Source organism: Asterias amurensis, chromosome 19 (assembly GCF_032118995.1).
Source record: "Asterias amurensis chromosome 19, ASM3211899v1".
Taxonomy (NCBI): domain Eukaryota; kingdom Metazoa; phylum Echinodermata; class Asteroidea; order Forcipulatida; family Asteriidae; genus Asterias; species Asterias amurensis.
The window spans coordinates 10,206,074-10,218,478 of record NC_092666.1 but is presented as its reverse complement, the minus strand read 5'-3'; the positions used below and the strand labels follow the sequence as shown (position 1 = coordinate 10,218,478).

Genomic DNA, 12,405 nt, shown 5'->3' with positions numbered 1-12,405 from the left:
ATACTCCTCTCAAATTTCACGCATACAAGTTTACACAACAATATTTGGCCGGAGACTGTTTGAACCTGTGGATTGGCAATAATTTACTCTATCTGTCCCTCCCCCCCCCCTCCATTAAAACTCAACCAATCGACCGCCCAAGTCATTAAAGGAACACGTTGCCTTGGATCGGACGAGTTGGTCAAAACAAAAGCGTTTGTAACCGGTTTTTATATAATGCATATAGTTGGAAAGATGTTTTAAAAGTAGAATACAATGATCCACACAAGTTTGCCTCGAAATTGCGTGGTTTTCCTTCTACTGTGCGAACTAACACGGTCGGCCATTTATGGGAGTCAAAATTTTGACCCCCCATAAATGGCCGACGTGTTAGTCGGCAAGGTAAAGGGAAAACCACGCAATTTCAAGGCATGTTTGTGTGCATCATTGTATTCTACTTTCACAACATCTTTCCAGCCATTTAAAAAAAAAACGGTAACAAACGCTTTCCAAAGACCAACTCGACCGATCCAAGGCAATGTGTTCCTTTAAACAGATCCTTGCGTAAGATGACTAATATCACCTTGCACTCCTCATACATATAACATGCCGGTGTGGCGGTTTCAGTCTTCCGCCGTGTTCAGTTTTCCGGGTGACGTAGCCGGACATTTCAGCACGTTGTTCGAACGGTTTTAGCTTTCCAGCGTGTTCAGTTTTTCGGGTGACGTAGCCAGACAAAAATACCGCCGCGAGTACCCTAGCGAGTACTGTAGCTCAGTGAAATAAAAATAAATAAATAACTAAATAATAAAAAATAAAAAACGGTAATAAATAAATAAATAAACTAAACCAGAATAATAACAAAATTCTTCTGATTCTCTGACGCTCCTTCGGTATATGTACCACTGGTTAAATACAGGATAATTTGCTAAGTCTTCACACCAAATTCTCTCATACGAACCACGCGTTCACCGCTCGTTGTACTCGGAATGCCGCCATGACAGCTACCGGAGAAAACACGGATGACCCAATACGGCACTAAAAATTGACTAATTTCGTTTGCCGTGCGCAGGCATCGCATGACGTAATGTTACCGTATTTGGTCATTCGAAAAACTGAACACGGCGGAAAGTTGGAACCGCCACTCCTGCATTAAATTTTACGTAATAATTACTATTACAGATGACATCTCACACGTGATAAAGTACAACATCTTGCTTGGAATGTTTCTAGGCATACCGTATGTATGGAAAACTTCATTGAAGATGTATGCTGTTCCTTGATGGACCGATAAAAAATTATTTCAATTATTAATAACGTTAAGGTTTGCCAAACAGTCTACTGCGCTTGGCAAACCTTAACGTTTAATGACATTTTGCGTAGTAAGTAACCCTTAAAATCACCTATTGTATCAAGTTACCATTTATTCCAGAAATCTTGTCATTTGTAAAAGCTGGGTGAATAATAATAACAACAGGTATTTAGAGACGCTCCCCATAGAAAACTATATTACAGCGCTTACAAAAACTGTAATGCACAATAAACAACAAAACCTTATCGGAAAAGCTACATACACAATGTTTGAAAAGACTGTGAAAAGGAGAAAAGCTTAAACAGGAAAGAGATGTGTTTTCAGAAGTTTTTTAAATTGGTCTGTGGATTTAGCGGCTTTAATGAAAGAAGGGATGTTGTTCCATTCTGTGGATGCAGTAACAGTGAATGTGCGATCGCCAGATTTGCTACGGGTCCTAGGAATGGTAAGCAAAAATGGGTCTCGAGAAGAGCGAAGATTAGGGCGAGATGGATATGAAATGTAAAGCAATCCTTGATATATAATGGCGTCTGGTCATAGAAGGCTTTAAAAACAAACAAAAGTACTTTGAAGAGAATTCTTTCTTTTACGGGAAGCCAGTGGAGAGATTTAAGTAGAGGAATGGAGTCATGACGACGATCTAGCTTAAAGATAATGCGAGCTGCCCAGTTCTGTAAACTTTGCAGCCGCTTCAAGTATGCCTGGGGAACAGTTATGATGGGAAGAAGGTCTTGGATGTTTTCCTTTAAGAACCATGTAGGAATAGGGCCCAGGCTGCATGACTTAGTCGCTGATGCCTTGATGATTTTCAGTATCTCATCTTCAGTTGTTGGATCGAAGCAGACCATAGATGGAGATAAATGTGGTCTAGATTCAAAGAAGTGTTCAGAGCTTGAGGAGATATTACCCAGACTTCGTTGAATCTTCTCAATCTTGTTGACGAAGAGTGTAGAGTTTTGTAGACTTCTTCGGTATCAGAAGTAGACAACACCATTCGAAATAACATATCTTTGTACAGCAAATCAGATTAGATGTTTCACGTTTTTCAATGAGGAAGTTATTACGGTCTGTTGCGGAATCACTTTTCCGCCACTTCCTTTCGGCTCTGCGCTTTCTCCGTCTAGCGAGATGAATCTCATCAAAATACCAAGGCATTCTTCGGCGTGCTGCACAGGTCTTTACAGTCACTGGGGCAAAAGAATCAAGAAGACCTCTTAACGTATCATTATGCCATTCAAAACCAGACTCAGCATCAGCATGTTGTGCAAATAACTGAGTGGATTGTTGAAGAGACTCTGTGAATCTGTCCCTGTCCATTGCTCGATAGTTACACAAGGTTCTCGTTATCCTCTCATGTTGGTCTGTCCCTGTCCATTGCTCGATAGTTACACGAGGTTCTCGTTATCCTCTCATGTTGGTCTGTCCCGGTCCATTGCTCGATAGTTACGCAAGGTTCTCATTATCCTCTCATGTTGGTCTGTCCCTGTCCCATGCTCAATAGTTCTGCAAGGTTCTCGTTATCCTCTCATGTTGGTCTGTCCCTGTCCATTGCTCGATAGTTACGCAAGGTTCTCGTTATCCTCTCGTGTTGGTCTGTCCCTGTCCATTGCTCGATAGTTACGCGAGGTTCTCGTTATCCTCTCATGTTGGTCTGTCCCTGTCCCATGCTCGATATAGTTACGCGAGGTTCTCGTTATCCTCTCATGTTGGTCTGTCCCTGTCCATTGCTCGATAGTTACGGGAGGTTCTCGTTATCCTCTCCTGTTGGTCTGTCCCTGTCCATTGCTCGAATGTTACGCGAGGTTCTCGTTATCCTCTCATGTTGGTCTGTCCCTGTCCATTGCTCGAATGTTACGCGAGGTTCTCATTATCCTCTCATGTTGGTCTGTCCCTGTCCATTGCTCGATAGTTACGCAAGGTTCTCATTATCCTCTCATGTTGGTCTGTCCCTGTCCATTGCTCGATAGTTACGCAAGGTTCTCGTAATCCTCTCATGTTGGGGTGTCCCTGTCCATTGCTCGATAGTTACGCGAGGTTCTCGTTATCCTCTCATGTTGGTCTGTCCCTGTCCATTGCTCGATAGTTACGCAAGGTTCTCATTATCCTCTCATTTTGGTCTGTCCCTGTCCATTGCTCGATAGTTACGCAAGGTTCTCGTTATCCTCTCATGTTGGTCTGTCCCTGTCCATTGCTCGATAGTTACGCAAGGTTCTCGTAATCCTCTCATGTTGGTCTGTCCCTGTCCATTGCTCGATAGTTACGCAAGGTTCTCGTTATCCTCTCATGTTGGTCTGTCCCTGTCCATTGCTCGATAGTTACGCGATGTTCTCGTTATCCTCTCATGTTGGTCTGTCCCTGTCCATTGCTCGATAGTTACGTGAGGTTCTCGTTATCCTCTCATGTTGGTCTGTCCCTGTCCATTGCTTGATAGTTACGGAAGGTTCTCGTTATCCTCTCATGTTGGTCTGTCCCTGTCCATTGCTCGATAGTTACGCGAGGTTCTCGTTATCCTCTCATGTTGGTCTGTCCCTGTCCCATGCTCGATAGTTACGCAAGGTTCTCATTATCCTCTCATGTTGGTCTGTCCCTGTCCATTGCTCGATAGTTACGCGAGGTTCTCGTTATCCTCTCCTGTTGGTCTGTCCCTGTCCCATGCTCGATAGTTATGCAAGGTTCTCGTTATCCTCTCATGTTGGTCTGTCCCGGTCCCATGCTCGATAGTTACGCAAGGTTCTTGTTATCCTCTCATGTTGGTCTGTCCCTGTCCATTGCTCGATAGTTACGCAAGGTTCTCGTTATGTTGGTCTGTCCCTGTCCATTGCTCGATAGTTACGCGAGGTTCTCGTTATCCTCTCATGTTGGTCTGTCCCGGTCCATTGCTCGATAGTTACGCAAGGTTCTCGTTATCCTCTCATGTTGGTCTGTCCCTGTCCCATGCTCAATAGTTCTGCAAGGTTCTCATTATCCTCTCATGTTGGTCTGTCCCTGTCCATTGCTCGATAGTTACGCGAGGTTCTCGTTATCCTCTCGTGTTGGTCTGTCCCTGTCCCATGCTCGATAGTTACGCAAGGTTCTCGTTATCCTCTCATGTTGGTCTGTCCCTGTCCATTGCTCGATAGTTACGCAAGGTTCTCGTTATCCTCTCATGTTGGTCTGTCCCTGTCCATTGCTCGATAGTTACGCGAGGTTCTCGTTATCCTCTCGTGTTGGTCTGTCCCTGTCCCATGCTCGATAGTTACGCAAGGTTCTCGTTATCCTCTCATGTTGGTCTGTCCTTGTCCATTGCTCGAATGTTACGCGAGGTTCTCGTTATCCTCTCATGTTGGTCTGTCCCTGTCCATTGCTCGATAGTTACACGAGATTCTCGTTATCCTCTCATGTTGGTCTGTCCCGGTCCATTGCTCGATAGTTACGCAAGGTTCTCGTTATCCTCTCATGTTGGTCTGTCCCTGTCCCATGCTCAATAGTTCTGCAAGGTTCTCGTTATCCTCTCATGTTGGTCTGTCCCTGTCCATTGCTCAATAGTTACGCAAGGTTCTCGTTATCCTCTCATGTTGGTCTGTCCCTGTCCATTGCTCGATAGTTACGCGAGGTTCTCGTTATCCTCTCATGTTGGTCTGTCCCTGTCCATTGCTCGATAGTTACGCAAGGTTCTCGTTTTCCTCTCATGTTGGTCTGTCCCTGTCCATTGCTCGAATATTACGCGAGGTTCTTGTTATCCTCTCATGTTGGTCTGTCCCTGTCCATTGCTCGAATGTTACGCGAGGTTCTCATTATCCTCTCATGTTGGTCTGTCCCTGTCCATTGCTCGATAGTTACGCAAGGTTCTCATTATCCTCTCATGTTGGTCTGTCCCTGTCCATTGCTCGATAGTTATGCAAGGTTCTCGTTATCCTCTCGTGTTGGTCTGTCCCTGTCCATTGCTCAATAGTTACGCGAGGTTCTCGTTATCCTCTCATGTTGGTCTGTCCCTGTCCCATGCTCGATATAGTTACGCGAGGTTCTCGTTATCCTCTCATGTTGGTCTGTCCCTGTCCATTGCTCGATAGTTACGCGGATTCTCGTTATCCTCTCATGTTGGTCTGTCCCTGTCCATTGCTCGAATGTTACGCGAGGTTCTCGTTATCCTCTCATGTTGGTCTGTCCCTGTCCATTGCTCGAATGTTACGCGAGGTTCTCATTATCCTCTCATGTTGGTCTGTCCCTGTCCATTGCTCGATAGTTACGCAAGGTTCTCGTTATCCTCTCATGTTGGTCTGTCCCTGTCCATTGCTCGATAGTTACGCGAGGTTCTCGTTATCCTCTCATGTTGGTCTGTCCCTGTCCATTGCTCGATAGTTACGCAAGGTTCTCATTATTCTCTCATGTTGGTCTGTCCCGGTCCCATGCTTGATAGTTACGCAAGGTTCTCGTTATCCTCTCATGTTGGTCTGTCCCTGTCCATTGCTCGATAGTTAAGCAAGGTTCTCGTTATCCTCTCATGTTGGTCTGTCCCTGTCCATTGCTCGATAGTTACGCGATGTTCTTGTTATCCTCTCATGTTGGTCTGTCCCTGTCCATTGCTCGATAGTTACGCGAGGTTCTCGTTATCCTCTCATGTTGGTCTGTCCCTGTCCTTTGCTCGATAGTTACGCAAGGTTCTCGTTATCCTCTCATGTTGGTCTGTCCCTGTCCATTGCTCGATAGTTACGCGATGTTCTCGTTATCCTCTCATGTTGGTCTGTCCCTGTCCATTGCTCGATAGTTACGCGAGGTTCTCGTTATCCTCTCATGTTGGTCTGTCCCTGTCCATTGCTCGATAGTTACGGAAGGTTCTCAGTATCCTCTCATGTTGGTCTGTCCCTGTCCATTGCTCGATAGTTACGCGAGGTTCTCGTTATCCTCTCATGTTGGTCTGTCCCTGTCCCATGCTCAACAGTTCTGCAAGGTTCTCGTTATCCTCTCATGTTGGTCTGTCCCTGTCCATTGCTCGATAGTTACGCGAGGTTCTCGTTATCCTCTCATGTTGGTCTGTCCCTGTCCATTGCTCGATAGTTACGCAAGGTTCTCGTTTTCCTCTCATGTTGGTCTGTCCCTGTCCATTGCTCGAATATTACGCGAGGTTCTTGTTATCCTCTCATGTTGGTCTGTCCCTGTCCATTGCTCGAATGTTACGCGAGGTTCTCATTATCCTCTCATGTTGGTCTGTCCCTGTCCATTGCTCGATAGTTACGCAAGGTTCTCATTATCCTCTCATGTTGGTCTGTCCCTGTCCATTGCTCGATAGTTATGCAAGGTTCTTGTTATCCTCTCGTGTTGGTCTGTCCCTGTCCATTGCTCAATAGTTACGCGAGGTTCTCGTTATCCTCTCATGTTGGTCTGTCCCTGTCCCATGCTCGATATAGTTACGCGAGGTTCTCGTTATCCTCTCATGTTGGTCTGTCCCTGTCCATTGCTCGATAGTTACGCGAGGTTCTCGTTATCCTCTCATGTTGGTCTGTCCCTGTCCATTGCTCGAATGTTACGCGAGGTTCTCGTTATGCTCTCATGTTGGTCTGTCCCTGTCCATTGCTCGAATGTTACGCGAGGTTCTCATTATCCTCTCATGTTGGTCTGTCCCTGTCCATTGCTCGATAGTTACGCAAGGTTCTCGTTATCCTCTCATGTTGGTCTGTCCCTGTCCATTGCTCGATAGTTACGCGAGGTTCTCGTTATCCTCTCATGTTGGTCTGCCCCTGTCCATTGCTCGATAGTTACGCAAGGTTCTCATTATTCTCTCATGTTGGTCTGTCCCGGTCCCATGCTCGATAGTTACGCAAGGTTCTCGTTATCCTCTCATGTTGGTCTGTCCCTGTCCCATGCTCAATAGTTCTGCAAGGTTCTCATTATCCTCTCATGTTGGTCTGTCCCTGTCCATTGCTCGATAGTTAAGCAAGGTTCTCGTTATCCTCTCATGTTGGTCTGTCCCTGTCCATTGCTCGATAGTTACGCGATGTTCTCGTTATCCTCTCATGTTGGTCTGTCCCTGTCCATTGCTCGATAGTTACGCGAGGTTCTCGTTATCCTCTCATGTTGGTCTGTCCCTGTCCATTGCTCGATAGTTACGCGATGTTCTCGTTATCCTCTCATGTTGGTCTGTCCCTGTCCATTGCTCGATAGTTACGCGATGTTCTCGTTATCCTCTCATGTTGGTCTGTCCCTGTCCATTGCTCGATAGTTACGCGAGGTTCTCGTTATCCTCTCATGTAGGTCTGTCCCTGTCCATTGCTCGATAGTTACGGAAGGTTCTCGTTATCCTCTCATGTTGGTCTGTCCCTGTCCATTGCTCGATAGTTACGCGAGGTTCTCGTTATCCTCTCGTGTTGGTCTGTCCCTGTCCCATGCTCGATAGTTACGCAAGGTTCTCGTTATCCTCTCATGTTGGTCTGTCCCTGTCCATTGCTCAAATGTTACGCGAGGTTCTCGTTATCCTCTCATGTTGGTCTGTCCCTGTCCATTGCTCGATAGTTCCACGAGATTCTCGTTATCCTCTCATGTTGGTCTGTCCCGGTCCATTGCTCGATAGTTACGCAAGGTTCTCGTTATCCTCTCATGTTGGTCTGTCCCTGTCCCATGCTCAATAGTTCTGCAAGGTTCTCGTTATCCTCTCATGTTGTTCTGTCCCTGTCCATTGCTCGATAGTTACGCGAGGTTCTCGTTATCCTCTCATGTTGGTCTGTCCCTGTCCATTGCTCGATAGTTACGCGAGGTTCTCGTTATCCTCTCATGTTGGTCTATCCCTGTCCATTGCTCGATAGTTATGCAAGGTTCTCGTTATCCTCTCATGTTGGTCTGTCCCTGTCCATTGCTCGAATGTTACGCGAGGTTCTCGTTATCCTCTCATGTTGGTCTGTCCCTGTCCATTGCTCGAATGTTACTCGAGGTTCTCATTATCCTCTCATGTTGGTCTGTCCCTGTCCATTGCTCGATAGTTACGCAAGGTTCTCATTATCCTCTCATGTTGGTCTGTCCCTGTCCATTGCTCGATAGTTACGCAAGGTTCTCGTTATCCTCTCGTGTTGGTCTGTCCCTGTCCATTGCTCGATAGTTACGCGAGGTTCTCGTTATCCTCTCATGTTGGTCTGTCCCTGTCCAATGCTCGATATAGTTACGCGAGGTTCTCGTTATCCTCTCATGTTGGTCTGTCCCTGTCCATTGCTCGATAGTTACGGGAGGTTCTCGTTATCCTCTCCTGTTGGTCTGTCCCTGTCCATTGCTCGAATGTTACGCGAGGTTCTCGTTATCCTCTCATGTTGGTCTGTCCCTGTCCATTGCTCGAATGTTACGCGAGGTTCTCATTATCCTCTCATGTTGGTCTGTCCCTGTCCATTGCTCGATAGTTACGCAAGGTTCTCATTATCCTCTCATGTTGGTCTGTCCCTGTCCATTGCTCGATAGTTACGCAAGGTTCTCGTAATCCTCTCATGTTGGGGTGTCCCTGTCCATTGCTCGATAGTTACGCGAGGTTCTCGTTATCCTCTCATGTTGGTCTGTCCCTGTCCATTGCTCGATAGTTACGCAAGGTTCTCATTATCCTCTCATTTTGGTCTGTCCCTGTCCATTGCTCGATAGTTACGCAAGGTTCTCGTTATCCTCTCATGTTGGTCTGTCCCTGTCCATTGCTCGATAGTTACGCAAGGTTCTCGTAATCCTCTCATGTTGGTCTGTCCCTGTCCATTGCTCGATAGTTACGCAAGGTTCTCGTTATCCTCTCATGTTGGTCTGTCCCTGTCCATTGCTCGATAGTTACGCAATGTTCTCGTTATCCTCTCATGTTGGTCTGTCCCTGTCCATTGCTCGATAGTTACGTGAGGTTCTCGTTATCCTCTCATGTTGGTCTGTCCCTGTCCATTGCTTGATAGTTACGGAAGGTTCTCGTTATCCTCTCATGTTGGTCTGTCCCTGTCCATTGCTCGATAGTTACGCGAGGTTCTCGTTATCCTCTCATGTTGGTCTGTCCCTGTCCATTGCTCGATAGTTACGCAAGGTTCTCGTAATCCTCTCATGTTGGTCTGTCCCTGTCCATTGCTCGATAGTTACGCAAGGTTCTCGTTATCCTCTCATGTTGGTCTGTCCCTGTCCATTGCTCGATAGTTACGCAATGTTCTCGTTATCCTCTCATGTTGGTCTGTCCCTGTCCATTGCTCGATAGTTACGTGAGGTTCTCGTTATCCTCTCATGTTGGTCTGTCCCTGTTCATTGCTTGATAGTTACGGAAGGTTCTCGTTATCCTCTCATGTTGGTCTGTCCCTGTCCATTGCTCGATAGTTACGCGAGGTTCTCGTTATCCTCTCATGTTGGTCTGTCCCTGTCCCATGCTCGATAGTTACGCAAGGTTCTCATTATCTTCTCATGTTGGTCTGTCCCTGTCCATTGCTCGATAGTAACGCGAGGTTCTCGTTATCCTCTCCTGTTGGTCTGTCCCTGTCCCATGCTCGATAGTTATGCAAGGTTCTCGTTATCCTCTCATGTTGGTCTGTCCCGGTCCCATGCTCGATAGTTACGCAAGGTTCTCGTTATCCTCTCATGTTGGTCTGTCCCTGTCCATTGCTCGATAGTTACACGAGGTTCTCGTCATCCTCTCATGTTGGTCTGTCCCCGTCCATTGCTCGATAGTTACACGAGGTTCTCGTTATCCTCTCATGTTGGTCTGTCCCTGTCCATTGCTCGATAGTTACGCGAGGTTCTCGTTATCCTCTCATGTTGGTCTGTCCCTGTCCCATGCTCCATAGTTACGCGAGGTTCTCATTATCCTCTCATGTTGGTCTGTCCCGGTCCCATGCTCAATTGTTCTGCAAGGTTCTCGTTATCCTCTCATGTTGGTCTGTCCCTGTCCATTGCTCGATAGTTACGCGAGGTTCTCGTTATCCTCTCATGTTGGTCTGTCCCTGTCCATTGCTCGATAGTAACGCGAGGTTCTCGTTATCCTCTCATGTTGGTCTGTCCCTGTCCATTGCTCGATAGTTACGCGAGGTTCTTGTTATCCTCTCATGTTGGTCTGTCCCTGTCCCATGCTCGACAGTTACGCAAGGTTCTTGTTATCCTCTCATGTTGGTCTGTCCCTGTCCATTGCTCGATAGTTACGCAAGGTTCTCGTTATGTTGGTCTGTCCCTGTCCATTGCTCGATAGTTACGCGAGGTTCTCGTTATCCTCTCATGTTGGTCTGTCCCGGTCCATTGCTCGATAGTTACGCAAGGTTCTCGTTATCCTCTCATGTTGGTCTGTCCCTGTCCATTGCTCGATAGTTACGCAAGGTTCTCATTATCCTCTCATGTTGGTCTGTCCCTGTCCCATGCTCGATAGTTACGTGAGGTTCTCGTTATCCTCTCATGTTGGTTAGCAGCAATAGTCAAATCCAGACTCACCACCGAGTGGTCAGACATGAGCACGTCTCGGACACTACATTTCTGGATTATAAACTCAGAGTCTCTTGTGAAGACAAGATCAAGCGTGTGTCCATGCGAATGAGTTGGCCCAGTAACATGTTGGACTAAGCTTGCTGCTGATATAGCCTGAAGAAACCCATTTACATCTGTCTTGGTATAGGATTGTCTACATGAAAGTTGAAATCACCTAACAGAAGCAGTTTGCCTGGGTGACATATAGATCAGTTAAGAAGGTATCAAATTCACTCATGAAGTCAACTAAAGTGAGTCCATTAGCAGGTGATGGTGGTGGACGATAGACAACAACCAGATTTAGTAGAGCAGAAGATGATGACTTGTTCACAACATGAACACACTCAAATGTTCTGAAGTCATTTGCCAAAGCTCGGGCACAAAGTTTGAGCTCAGATTTGAAAATAACTGCTATACCTACTCCACTTCCGGTTGTACGTGGTTTATTGAGAAACGTATATCCAGGTGGGGTACATTCACCTTTAATGACCTGGTCATCATCTTTGAGCCATGATTCGGTGATGACGAAGATATCTATATCATTTTCAAGAATGTAGTCATATGTCGTTAAAGCTTTGTTTCTCAGAGAACGAGCATTCCATAGATGAACTGTTGTACCGGACTGGATGTTAGTATTATGTCTGGGTATACTCCTTAGATTGCTGTAATTGATGCCCTGCCCGGTGACGTTGATGGCAGGCAGGCGAGGAGATGTCCATACTGGAATATGCCTCTGCTTCCTTCTCCCGTCTCTATTGCCTCTGTGTGCTCGTCGTTTCCGAGCGATCCCAAGAGAACAATGTTTTTCCAAATTTCATCCCGAAGTCGACATGTTGTCAGAAACTGGCTTCCACGATTAATTTGCAGCAATTTATTTCTGTCGTAAGCATGTGGATGGGAGTGTATACCATAGTAATTTGTAGACGTATCACATGAATAGTAATGCTCACCAGTAGTAATAATGTCAGAGCTCCTAGGTCCAGGGTTCAAGCTAACATCTCCAGATAATAGGATGAATCAGATAGTGTATGTGAACTTTTGTGTTGCCATGCCTCAAGTCGTGTTGACCTTTCACTCTTTAATAACTGAAACAATGTGTCGGGACCTACTGTGTTTTGTGTTCAACTTATATATTATTCAAAATACAATTAGGCCTAACATAGGTTTTCCCGGCCAATTTCAGCAAAAACAATCATTCAATTTCATTAACATGCATTCAAATTCATGCATTTTACCCATGGTTCCCTCCAACTAGGATTTCTTTTTAGCTCTTAATGCATTGATTTTCATTAAAGGCCATTCAAGACTACACTTTTACCATTCTTAAGTTGAAGTTGTACTACCAATTTGCAATTGAAACTTCAAAATAAGACTCACCGAAGCGAACATGATTGTTTTGCTAGTTTGCGTTTTCTTTTTCATTTTCGGCAACGAATTTCAACTTCTTTGGATTCAAATTAAAGATGAGTTAAATGGGAATTAAAGCTCTCCTACTGGCACATAAGTTGTCCATTGTAAGAGGATGTATTTCACACCATTATTTACATAATGTGTTTTTTCTTAATTGAAATCGTTGTTCCTTTGCGTTTGTGCGTTTGTTCCCTTCCTTAAAGTCACCTGGAAATATAATTTTTTTTCTTTCAAACATAAGAGTATATGCTTACGAACAATAAAACAATTTTTTTAGTAATTGTTTT

The 12,405-nt window shown here is 45.5% G+C and overlaps 1 pseudogene; it reads right to left on the bottom strand.

The window, feature by feature from the left end:
- Window positions 1–2,099: 2,099 nt before the first annotated feature.
- LOC139951841 (uncharacterized) lies at window positions 2,100–11,501 on the bottom strand (annotated as a pseudogene).
- Between the last annotated feature and the right edge of the window lie 904 nt (window positions 11,502–12,405).